The sequence below is a fragment of the Chenopodium album genome, chromosome 9 (genome assembly GCF_948465745.1).
Source record: "Chenopodium album chromosome 9, dcCheAlbu1.1, whole genome shotgun sequence".
Lineage (NCBI taxonomy): Eukaryota > Viridiplantae > Streptophyta > Magnoliopsida > Caryophyllales > Amaranthaceae > Chenopodium > Chenopodium album.
The window spans coordinates 996580-1009975 of record NC_137842.1 but is presented as its reverse complement, the minus strand read 5'-3'; the positions used below and the strand labels follow the sequence as shown (position 1 = coordinate 1009975).

At 32.1% G+C, this 13396-nt stretch overlaps 1 pseudogene; it reads left to right on the top strand.

Annotated features, from left to right (window-relative positions):
• Positions 1 to 5648: 5648 nt before the first annotated feature.
• On the top strand, positions 5649 to 8712 carry LOC145559251 (GEM-like protein 4; annotated as a pseudogene).
• The last annotated feature ends 4684 nt before the right edge of the window (positions 8713 to 13396 follow it).

The following is a 13396-nucleotide window of genomic DNA, read 5'->3' as shown; positions in this document are numbered from 1 at the left end:
TGCGAAATTTTGAAGGTTTCGGGACTCGGTATCGAAAAGTCTTGAAATTCCAGGGAATACATCTTGGTTTCGTATAATGCCGTTTGGAACCATATAAGATTATTATATGTTGTCATAAATGTTCGTGGTAGGCTTGTGTTAATGAAATCGGTGCAAGATGTAAATCGGTAAATTTGTCGTTTAAAGGAAAATTGGATGGTTCCACCCATCCAATGAGACTCCCAGAGGGTATTAGGGACCAAGGTAAATATTTCGTCAATTTTTATTTTCAAGCGAAAAAAAGTAAAAAATTTCTAAAATTGAAGGCTAATATCAACGCTTTTTGAGAAATTTTGGAGGTTTTGGGGCCCGTTGTCGAATATCCTTTAAATTTTAAAGGATAAATCTCGGGGTCATATAATGCCGTTTGGAACCATATATGATCATTATATATGTTGTCAAAAATGTTCGTGGTAGGCTTGAATTAATAAAATCGGTGGAACTTGTAAATTTGTAAATTGGTCATTTAAAGGCAAATTGGATGGTTCCACCTACCCAATTGGACTCTGGGAGGGTATTATGGACTATGGTAAACATTTCGGCAATTTTTATTTTCGGGCGGAAAAAAGTCAAAAAATTCTAAAATTTAAGACTAATGTCCACACTTTTTAAAAAATTTAGAGTCTTCCAGGCCCGGTGTCTAAAAGTCTTGAATTTCTAGGGAATACATCTCGGGACAATATAAAGTCGTTTGGAACCATATATAATCATTATTTGTTGTCATAAATGTTTGTGGTAGGCTTGAGTTAGTGAAATCGGCGCAAGTTGGATGGTTCCATCCACCCAATTGGACTCTCAGAGGGTATTTGGGATTTTGGGACCATGGTAAACGTTTTGGCAATTTTTATATCCGGGCAAAAAAAATCAAAAAATTCCAAAATTGAAATATCCACGCTTTTTGAGAAATTTTGGAGATTTCGAAGCTCGGTGTCGAAAATTCTTGAAATTCTAGGGGATATATCTCGGGGTCATATAATTTCGTTTGGAACCTTTTAGATCATTATTTGTTGTTATGTTCGTGGTAGGCTTGAAGATGATGCTCTTTTCTTTTGCTTGTTAGACCGACTTGGTCTCCCTAGACAAAATGCTTTGATTAACAATAGTAAGGTGGTCTTAATTGCATTTAAGGTGATTTGAAATCGGGTCAGGAACAATTTGGGTTGAATTTAGGTCGAGTCAATAACAAGTCGTGTTGATTTTGAGTCGGGTTAGTAATAGATTGGGTTGAATTTTTGGGTCGGGTTAGTAATAAATCTGGTAAAATTCGGGTCGGGTCAATAACAACTTGGGTTGAATTTGGTTCAGGTCAATAACACGTCGGGTTGATTTCGGGTCGGATTTGTAACAGGTTGGGTTAAATTCGGGTCGGGTTAGGAATGGGTCGGGTTGAATTCAATTCAGGTTAGTAACAAGTTGGGTTAAATTCGGATTTTGACGGGTTAAAACGAGTCGGGTCAGGTCGAGTTTGGGTCACCATTTTTTCGGGTTCAGATGGGTCGGTTAATAATTGGGTTTGAGTCGGTATTTTGGGTCAGGTCAACTTTTGACAGCTCTACATACCACTAATGTTTAATTCACAAATTTTAAAACAGATAAGGTTAATTTTTAATTAGAAAACTAATTAACCCTTAATTAGCTCCTTGACTTCAATAGGGTATGTTAGAAAATAGAAAGGTGCAATGTGTGATAGGTGGTTGCATTAGAAAGTAACGCTGCCGACTCAATAGCTAAAAGACTTAAACACGAATGATTATATTTCTATGATCTATTTGTGCTTTAATGTCACTCTAATTAATTATTTAAAGATGGAAAATATTACATAATTTTTCGTCATCACTTTTAGAAAAGCCAATCAAAATATATGAATGGATTTGAATCATCACATCACCAACTTTACTTAGCAAGTAAATAAATTGATGGCCCTAAATTTTTACTTTTAGTTTTCCTTTTGCTGAGTCATGGATGACTAATTCCACCTAATCTTTATTTTAAAAAATTGTACAAAATATTTCATACAACCCTTATATATATAACTTTAGTCTCACCTTCACAAACTCCCCTTTCCACCACCAACTACCAAAATACACACTATTTGCTCCATCATCGTAAACAAACTTCTCAATAGTCTCAAAGATTGATTTTATTATCGCAATTAAGGTAAAATGAATGCTTCTGATGAAGGAAATGTGTCCTGGACTCTCGTGCAATTACTAATATAATATGGATCGTATTATGAAGATAATAAGTTCGTTTAGTTGGGTCGTCTTTACGTCTTGTTAGAGACCAATATTGATAATTGGGTTAAACCAATACCAACTAAATGGATCCTATGAGGTCACACATTACAGTGTTAGGTCGAATAAGAATACTGAGTCCAAAAGTTGGGCTTAGTGAATGACTGGCCATAAGGAGTAACATAGGAATAGGTCTTGCCCTAATTAGATAATATGATTATATATAATAAAGGGCTTGGGGAAAAATATAACGACGTTCATCTCTAATAAAGAAACAACGTAATATTTTCCCTTCCTCTCTCTCTACAACCGGTTAGAAGTTCTCCATAGAAGAGGAGATTAATCTCTCCCGTCCAACTAGCATTGGTAGAGGTTCGATCTACACTTGTGGACCAATATTAGAGGAGCAACAATTGGGGCTCTAATCTCCGCATGAAGGTAGAAGAAAGCTTGGGAATTCACGCATCAAAGGTTAATTCTAAACTATTATGTGATCCTTTATTTGTATATGCATGAGATCCTGTTTAGGTGCGTATGAATGAGTTTCATGAAATTCCGCTCAGAGTACCTAAAACAATTTCAAAGGATGTTTGAATCATAAACTACTTTGATTAACATAGTTGAACATTGTATTTATTTGCAAATATTATGTCTTTATTGATTAATTTTCGTGTTATATATTTCTCCTCGATTGAAAGAAATATTGAGAAACGTTCTCAAAATTAAAAGAGTATCCGTAAATCATTATCCATGCTTTGCTAAGAAGGTTTTTAAGGCTAAAAGGAGTGTTAAAAACCTATTTAATAATGTCACATGTCTTATAATAGCTTCCAAGAGCTCAAAAAGTTTGAATAATTGAATGGCTCCACCATTGACTCATTTTGAAAACGCTTCAAGTGATTGGACTCGATGGAGAGGTACAAGACCTCTAAAGACAACATGAGTGTGACTCACATGAAGAACCCAGTATTTTTCTTTATCTTTGATCAATATGATTGGCATGGTGAATTACATGGATTTTCATACTGTCAAATGTTGACTAATTTAAGTGACATCATTCTTCACTTATTGCATGCGGTGTTAAATACAAGATTAAACTCCAACATGAATTGTGTTGAATGGTTTTGGCAAAATTATGTAAGATGCTTAAAGTAGTTTAGCATAGTATCATTTTGAGCTTAAAAGAAATGTTCTAGATGGTTCAAATGGGAAAGGGTTAAGAAGGATGGGGACTACAATAAAAGCCAAAGGATAAAGAAAAGACAAATAATTTGTCAATTCTTAATCACAAGGCTGCTAAAATGTCAAGTGCTATTATGAATAGCAAATGTTTAAATTGAGGACTAGCTCCAAGAAATTGAAAACTACCCCATAAAGTACAGTTGGAAGGTAAAGAATGGAAATGTTCCACATCAAGTAGTTATAGAAATTGATTTAGCAAAAATCTACTTATTTGACATGTGATGTCAAGATTAACTCTCTTATTGAAGAATGAGATTGAGCTAAAGAGTTGAAACTTGGATAAGGAAAAAGTAAATCTACAATGTGAGAAACAAATGTTGTTTTACATGTATGTCTTTACATTTCACTTAACTATATATAGTTTAGTATTGACATAAATAATCGTTCTTGCTATAATCAAAACATCATTCCATTGCAGTTATCACTGAATGTCAAAGATTCAAAGCATCGAACAAATGTTATTTTGTGCTTAGTTGAATCAAGGGATGTTTTGAAACGCTAAATAGGTTAAAGAGTTCTATATGTTAGATATAGATGAACCATTTCTATGTATGAATCACTTCTAGAAATGTCAATTTGATCAAAATAAAATAGAACTGCATACGGAAGCTCCAAAGGGATGGACTTCTAACATCATAAGATTATGAATCCATTGATGTATGCAAATCTTATTGTTGTTTGATGATTGAAAAGTTTATCTTTTGGAGAAAAGGTGACGTGAACCCATGGTTGAATACATAACGATGTAATTAAGAAATCTAAGGTTCAAAGGCTAGAGATGAACATGGACACTTCATTTAAATATGATCACACATGCTTACATGAAGCATGAATCTGAAAATTTTGAAGGAGTTCAATAAGGTTCAAAATGAAGAATAAAAGAGACTTGGCAAGGAAATAAAACATTGCGATATGATCATAACAGTTTACTTTTGAGTCAAATTGTTAACTTGGCAAGAATTCAAAAGCATTTACGATGTGATCGTAGTGATGAGCATTTGAGCCAAGAACTTGATGATCATCCGAAGTATTGTAAAATCAGTTTACAACCTACTCCACTAAGAGAAAATGTTTTTCAAATGGAGAAATTAAACTATATAAGATATAGCATAATTCATGATGAACTGTACCTATGTTCCAAACAATAGTTCTAAGGATACACTTTTAAAATGAGCTTTTTACACTAATTAGGACTGCGTCAAATCACAATGTAGATAAAACATCAGATAAAATATGGATAAGAGAAGTTCTTATCTTGTTTTTCTACAAATTTAAGAATAAGAAACTTGTATTAAACTGTTTAGTGCAATGTTGAATTCTAAAGCTTAATAAAAGGGTATTACAACCACAAAATGTTTTGAGGACAAATTGTTTGTTGCTCTAACTGGTGCCTTTTGAAAAAGATGTTATTTCTAAAAGGCAAGTGGGAGTAATTCTCGAAAAGGTCGAGAAGAGCAACAAACTGGCTTACCCTATGCTAAGAGAGCCTTTTTTCATAAGGCAAGTGGGAGTATAAGTCTCGAAGGTGTTCGAGAGAACCAACAAATGAGCATGATTCACACCATGTCAAAAACAACAACACGTGGTCTCATTAATGTAATGGGATATGTAACCATGTGTCAAGGGCCACATTCCATGTATACTCTTCTTATGTTGTTCTTAATTGAAAATAAGTTTTCACTTGTTGCGCATAAACCCACAAAGTCTAGTAAATCTAAGCCAGAGAAATAAGTTCGATGGTTAAGAATTTCTAAAATATTGATTTTTGAATGTAAGATTTGACGAGTCACAACTCCAAAATAGCTTAGTACAATGAAAATCTGAAATGGTTTCCATGACTGAAAAATTGAGTGTGAGACACTTGGTTGATTTGCATGAATTGGGAGAGAACCGGAAGGAAAAATGTTTTCTTAGCATTGATTAGTCACTAAAGGATTCAACGAATTCATAGTATTGACTATGGTGAAATCTTTCGTTGCTAATATTGCATATATCTATTCAGACTCTTCTAGTGATTTCAACTCTATGTGATGTGGTTGATGGAGTTCGAAACACTTTCTTGAAATTGTTCATGAAAGAGAATGTGTATGTGATATACACATTAACATTTTGAAGGACCAGGAAGTCCTAGAAATGCATGTAAGTTTCATAAGTCCATTAGTGGATTGAAGTAAGCATCATGGAGTAAAATCTTTGATTTACTAAGTTAATCAAATTGTTTGATAGTCTTAAAAATGAAGAAGCTTTTACATACAAGATGTTTAGTGGGAGCTATGTAGTCTTCTTGGTTTTGTATGTAGATGACATCCTTCTTACAAGATACGATGTTTCCATACTTGAATAGGTCAAGTAATGGCTAATGAATTGTTATTGTATGAAAGACCTTAAGGGTTAAATGAGTACATCTTGGGAATCAAGATTTATTGAGATTGGTCTTGAAAGAGGATTGAACTTAATTGAGAAACTTATAAAGATGAGGTTCTCTCTAGGTTCAAGCATGAAAACTCCAAAAGAGGTTTCATTCCCATGTGGCATAGCACATTGCTTATCAAGACTCAGTGCAAAGCAAAGACTGATGAGATTTAGCGAATGAGTGACATTCCTTGTGCATTTGCAAAGGATTCGTCATAAAGGCTACGCATTATACTCATTAGATGCATGTGTGCAATTTTCAATCGAATTCTGATATGTGATATAGGAAATCATAGAATTAAGAGTTTCCTGAAGTACTTGGAGAAGAAAAAAAGGCAACGTCTAAGTATATGGAGATAAAATATCATAAAAGAAAAGGTCACAAAGTTCATATGGAAGAGAATGTCTCAAAATTTGTTAACTAAACTATTTCAGAAGCCTAAATATGAAAGTCATATTAGGTTCAATAGAAATTGAACATATTAGATGGCTTTGATTGTGTATTGGACACAGTTGCAAAACTATCAATTGTGTTCTCCCTATGTTTATCAATGTGAAACAAAGTTTCATACTTATTTAATCATGGTTTAGTATTAAATTAAATGTCCAAGATATTTTATGAATTTTAATGGGTTTGTCAAATGCGTGATTTGATGAATGAAACTCCATAAGTAAACTGAATTCATGGAATATTTAAGTTCCTAATCTAAGTCGTTAAACTGGACATAAACGACTTATTAAAAAGGATTAGCATATAAGATTGATTGATAGCGCAGTTTCATGGGCTATGGGAACATAGAGATGTTCAGTCAATTGTATGAATTTGTATGGTTGATACAGATCGAACTGACCTACTTAGAAGTTTTGAAAACTTCGCAATTATGTTAGTAGATTCCTAAGACATGAGTGGAGCACTACTTAGCTCAATGATTAGTGTAACTTTGATGCTATCAAACGCCATGCCGTAAAAGGGGACTATAAAGGCAACATTCGGGTTATACTAAAAGTTGAGTGGGAGTTTTGGTTGCCACAAGATTGAAAAGGTCCTCCTATGTTAGATAGGATGGGTGTCTTAGCCTCTTGAAGAGTAAGGATTGGAAATGCATGGCCGTGCTCAAATGGATTACTAGATAATCATTTGTTTAGCAATTCGAACTCGGATTTCAAGACACGATTTGTGTACTAGTATGGATGACATAGAGATGTAATCATACTACCAAATTGGACACTAAGAGACTTAAGGAATTTGAAGATTGCACGCTTGTCTCAGACAAGTGGGAGATTGAAGGAAATGTGTCCTGGACTCTCGTGCAATTACTAATATAATATGGATCGTATTATGGAGATAATAAGTTTGTTTAGTTGGGTCGTCTTTACGTCTTGCTAGAGACCAATATTGATCATTGGGTTAAACCAATACCAACTAAATGGATCCTATGAGGTCACACATTACAGTGTTAGGTCGAACAAGAATACCGAGTCCAAAAGTTGGGCTTAGTGAATGACTGGCCATAAGGAGTAAGATAGGAATAGGTCTTGCCCTAATTAGATAATATGATTGTATATAATAAAGGGCTTGGGGAAAAATATAACGACATTCATCTCTCATAAAGAAACAACGTAATATTTTCCCTTCCTCTCTCTCTACAACCGGTTAGAAGTTCTCCATAGAAGAGGATATTAATCTCTCCTGTCCAACTAGCATTGGTAGAGGTTCGATCTACACTTGTGGACCAATATTAGAGGAGCAACAATTGGGGCTCTAATCTCCGCAAGAAGGTAGAAGAAATCTTGGGAATTCACGCATCAAAGGTTAATTATAAACTATTATGTGATCCTTTATTTGTATATGCATGAGATCCTGTTTAGGTGCGTATGAATGAGATTCATGAAATTCCGCTCAGAGTACCTAAAACCCTTCATATGAGGCGTTTAAGTCAAGGAGTATGAAGAGTATGCTAGGAGATCACCTCCTTCGAAATGGGTTGTCAAATTTAAGTTATGATCAAACAAGAAAACATCTACCATTAAATTGTTGCCTGGACCTTCTATAGGCCAAGTAGATCAATCGTCGCTTATCACTTCTAAACATCGTAAAGTGGATTCAGTTTTTACCACGATGAACAAGCTTGGTACGTATATTTTGTAAACGATCACCTACCCTTACATTTATGTAAAATCATCTGATATTTTTTTTTTAATCTGAATTAGGATTATAATTAACTTATTGTTATTTATTTTATTCAAACTATGCAGTGAAAGGGAAATTGAACTTGGTAGGAGGCTGACAAGTTATTCAAAAGAGTGTTTAGCCTTCGAGAAGGAGAGCGGTTGTTGAGGGCTTCTCGTTGCAGTTTGTATACCACAGCAGGCGCAATAACAGGCCACCTATTCATCTCCTCAGAGAAACTCGCCTTCTGCAGTGACAGGTCAATCGCGAAAGTTTCCTCCCCCACCGGAGAACCTCTTAGGTTCCACTACAGGGTACTACATTATGCAACTAAACGGAACTCTAAATCATATATTATATATATATGTACATGCTAATTTGGTGATGTATATATATGTTGAATAATTGAATTAATGTGTGATAATATTCATGTATATGCAGATAGTGATACCATTAAGGAAGATCAAAAGATGGAATGAAAGCGAGAACATGAAAAAGCCGTCACAAAAGAATCTACAAGTAGTGACCGCGGATGAGTTTGAGTTCTGGTTCATGGGATTCGTTAACTACAACAAAACATTGACATGCTTACTGTTTGGGGTAATTTTACCCTGACACGTGGTCCAATCAGAAGGTGACACGTTTCACCTCATGGTTAGTCCAAACTGGACCAACCCCTGTTTGACACGTGTCACCCCAAAGGAATGGGAAAAAGGCGGTCTTCATGGCCCAAATCCAGAGAAAACCGCAATGCGGCGCAGCCCACCAATAATTAGGGCTTGATGATCTAATCAGGGGCACAATTCCCGAGTACCCTATAAATAGGGAGATTTCCTCCATTTGGAGGCACATTTTTCCATTTATTACACATTTACTCTTTGATAGAGGCATCCTGAGCTTGGAATCCGGGCAGATCCCCACCTAAATTTTCGCACCTTTTTACTCCTATTCAAGTTACTAACTTGATCTATTCAACATATATTTTAAATTCATAATGTGTGTGTAAATTTAATACTTGTATTATGACAGATAATTTATTGAAAATGACTATTTGATTAACATATATGACAATATATTAGAAGAAAAATTGTAAAATACAGAATTAAGGTGCCATTTGAGTTTAATACAAATGTAATTAAATAAATTATTTATGTCAATATTTATATGTTTTTTTTTTTACAAGAATATTTATATGTATTTGATCAAATGATTACCCATATTATCATATTGTGTAAAAGTTTGCTACTAATGATTATTCTCCATTAATCCATTATATTTGTCAACTTTTGCTAGTAATGATTATTATTCAGTATATGTCATATGTTGTTAGTAAAGGGCTATATATGTGAAATAAGTAATACGTTGAAAATAAACCATAATACGGAGTAGTTTATTGAGTTAAAAATGAAGTTTATGAATAAATTTCCAACCTTTGTGGTTATAAATATAGTTTCCCATTTTTTCCTATATAGTAAATCTTTGCCAATTATATGAAGATGTATTTTATTTTTTTTTGAAATCTATATAAAGATGTTTGTGTTTAGCATTTACCGATATCTATTTAAAAATACTACCTTGATAAGATCAAAAAGAAAATTTAAGTTTAAAAAAGAAGTAGAAAAATATTGTTATAAGTATTGGTTTGTTATATCCCCATTTGGGTATGTTGTCTTTACCTGGTTATATTATTATTAAGTTGGTTATTTTGTTATGACAATATAAATTGGTTAATGTAATTACTAATTCATCTATAATACAACTTATAAAGTATTGAATATAGCCGGCCATTTACGAAAGGAAGTAAATTTAATTTATTGTCATTAACACAAATATTCATGAGTTATTGTTGTTACAATGAGACAAGATACAATTGTCTGAAATTTTAATTTTTAGTCATGAACACAAATATTATTGTCATTTACTCATGTTGTTGTTACTTTACATAATTAGATAGTCATGAGTTAGTGTTGCACTTCTCGGTAATTTATAATCTAACATTAAGAGATCTACCATAGTAAGATTGTCATTTTTGTGCACCTTTCCAGTTTCCACTAATGAATTCTAGTATAGATAGCCTTATTTGGTTTAAATGACAATACATATTTTAAGATGACAATACCGTAGTATAAAATTGTAGTCTTCCAAAAATAATTGTTGTTAACCCACCAAAATCATAATTTCATATATACTTAATTTTCAATGCGACAAAAAACATTTAAAATGCAACTTTAATTTATTAATTTTGTGTTCTACTCCATCTCAAAAACAAATTTAAAATGCAATTACATTTATTAATTTTTTTTCAACAATAAATAGAAACACAAACCTTAATTGTGCGTTTACTCTCTATAGGAAATGTTACATTTTGCAGATCTTTGTCGACGTATTCCATTATCAAGCATAAGTATACTCCTTCAACCAACATAGTTTTCAACCTAAAATACAAATTAATATATCTCAACCAAATATAGAAAATTCAAAAAAAAAAAATTGAAATATCATATACAGTACCTAACACTGTTTTCATGGTCAGTGTCATAAAGTAGTGATATTTCTCTTATCATTGTTTTAGACAACTCCCTATTCTTGATTGGAATCAATTTCAAAGCGAATCGCTCCTTATCTTCTCCCTCTACTAAATACACATGTCCAAAACCTCCGGATCCTAAGCTTTGCAAGACGGTATAATCATGAAATTTGTACTGTAAACATTAAACAACAAAAAATAACAAGTGTTACTTATGTTTCAAAAAAAAAAATTAGTCAAAATAATTTATTTTAAAAAAAAAAGACGAGGAGTTTACCCCCAACTTCAGGAAAGAAGATCATTGGAATTGTGACAAATGGAGGTATAAAATCTTCCATTGTAATTGGAGAAAGAGAGTTTGTTCTTAGGAGATTGGAGAAAGAGAAGATGTTTATAAGAAGTTGGTGATTTCTATTTTCTTAAGTGATAAAGTGGATTGTTCTAAATAAAATACTTTTGTCTTTACCCAGCGTTATCCAAGAAATAAACCCTAGTTTAAGGAGCTTTATAAAGTGACTTCATTAGAAGTGACTATCCGTTAGAATATAACGATTATTTTTGTGTGTTTAGGAAATAGAATAAAACTAAATATTTAATCGTTACAGTAGTAGTACACTAGTACTGTACAAGCCTGCAGCTATTTTTGTTTTACATTGCTTTTTAAAAACAAATAAATATTAAAAATAATAAGTTCTTTAGTGAAAATTACTTATTATTTTTCTTGTTTTACATAATGATACTCCAAAATAATTTTTTTTTATCATACTAACAATTCTATCTCAATCAGTTATTCTACGATTTCAATAAAAATCATGTACAAATCACGTACAACTAACATAATCCAACTGAATTATAATGATCGAAAAGCTCACTATCAAATTATACGTATCGTACACCTATTTTAATTCAACAATGAAAAATTGATTATTAATTTTAAGCCAAAACCCCTTGAATGTCTTATTGTCTGAATGAGATCAGATATACACATCTTAAAAGAAAGGGAAAAAAAAAGTGTAAGGAAAAGAAATTAAAGAACAAACTTGATTGGTTCAATCCTAATGAAATTGAGAAATGTTGCAGATTTAAACAATGAGAAAGGCACGACAATATTTTAACCTAGAATATTATTGTATATATATCAATATATGAACGTTTAATCAATGAGAAAGGCACGACAATAGTTTTATATTCTCACTAGTCATACAACTTCGTGAAATATTGTAAAATTTTTATATTATATATGTAGATTTTTTTTTTTAAAAGTCATACTCGTATTACTTAGGGTCTTGTACTCTTATTAATTTCGTAATAATGTGCATTTTATTAAGACAAAAGCTAACAAGAGCCCCGTGGTGCTTGTTAGCAACATCCTTTTATTACAAGTATGTAATTTCATAAATATTCTCATTGCATAACTAATTAAAAATAACAAGTCTTCCAAAAAAAAAATAACAACAAAAAAGGTACATATAAAATGATATAATTAATTAATATATATGTTAGAATTTATATGTTCTTATGCCTAAATTTGAAATAGTAAAAATAAGGTGAGCTATAAATTAATTTTGAGACTAAGGGTCTGTTATGATTTACTGAATTGAGTTGAACTGAACTGAACTGATTAGAGCTGAATTAAATCGAATTGAATAGAGTTGAATTGAAATGAATTGTTTATGAGAGAAAAAAAAATTAGAAACTGAACTCATTAGAGTTGAACTGAACTAAACTGAGATTAAGCTGAAGAGAATAGGTCCTAACAAAATTGATACAATGAAATCAATAGATCATTTTAATGGAAGAAAATCCATTTATTTTTAATTTACATTTTCACATGCAACACGGTTTTCAAGACATCACGCAATTTTTTTATTTTTTATTTTTTATTTTTTTATTTTATTTTTTTGAAGAGAACATCACGCAAATTTGATTTCAAAAATTTTGTTGTATGTAAAACATCACCATCCCATGAGTAGGATGAGTAATGAATTAGGTATGTAATATATTTGACTATCCAGCTGTTGGCCAAGGAAATGCTCGGAAGAGTATGAATAATGAATTTGGTACAGTATGTAAAACTTTCATGGAAATGCTCATTGACCAAGGAGTACTACGAAAGTACTGAGTAGTAGGTATGTATATATGAGTAATATGACTGTCCCAGCTATTTTTTGGGGTAGGAAAAATACTAAAGATTCTGACATTGCAATTTTCTCTGATTTTGTAGGGTCGGGGCCACAATTTAAGGTGGTAATAACTATAAAGGCATGTTCCTTTTTGTCTTCTTGTGTCGAGAAATTAACCATATATTTATACATTGGTACATTACTAAAAGAGAATTGTAGGTTTCCCTTCAAAAAGGTGTACAGTAGTTTAATTTGTTAATTAAGCTTTCTTAAATAGAGGAATTAAGCTATGAAATTTAAATGTGGTAACTTCTCACTTTCTTCTTATTAGTGGTAAAATTTTGTAAGTTAATTTATCCGTTTATCTTATAATCTAATATTTCCTCCGTTCACTTTTGATAGTCACTTATGTCATTTTTGGTGACCCAAAATGTTAGTTACATTTGCTTATTTCAAGTACCATTAATATTACGGAGTATTTTTTTACCAAAATTCTCTTCCATTTGCAAAAATATTTGTGCAAATTTAACTTTTCCATTTAAATTTTACTTTCCCATGTACTTTAATTAATGTCTAAAAATATCAAGATTTACCAACCAACCTCATTCCTCCTCTTATAATAATACATATATATAATACGTCATGACAT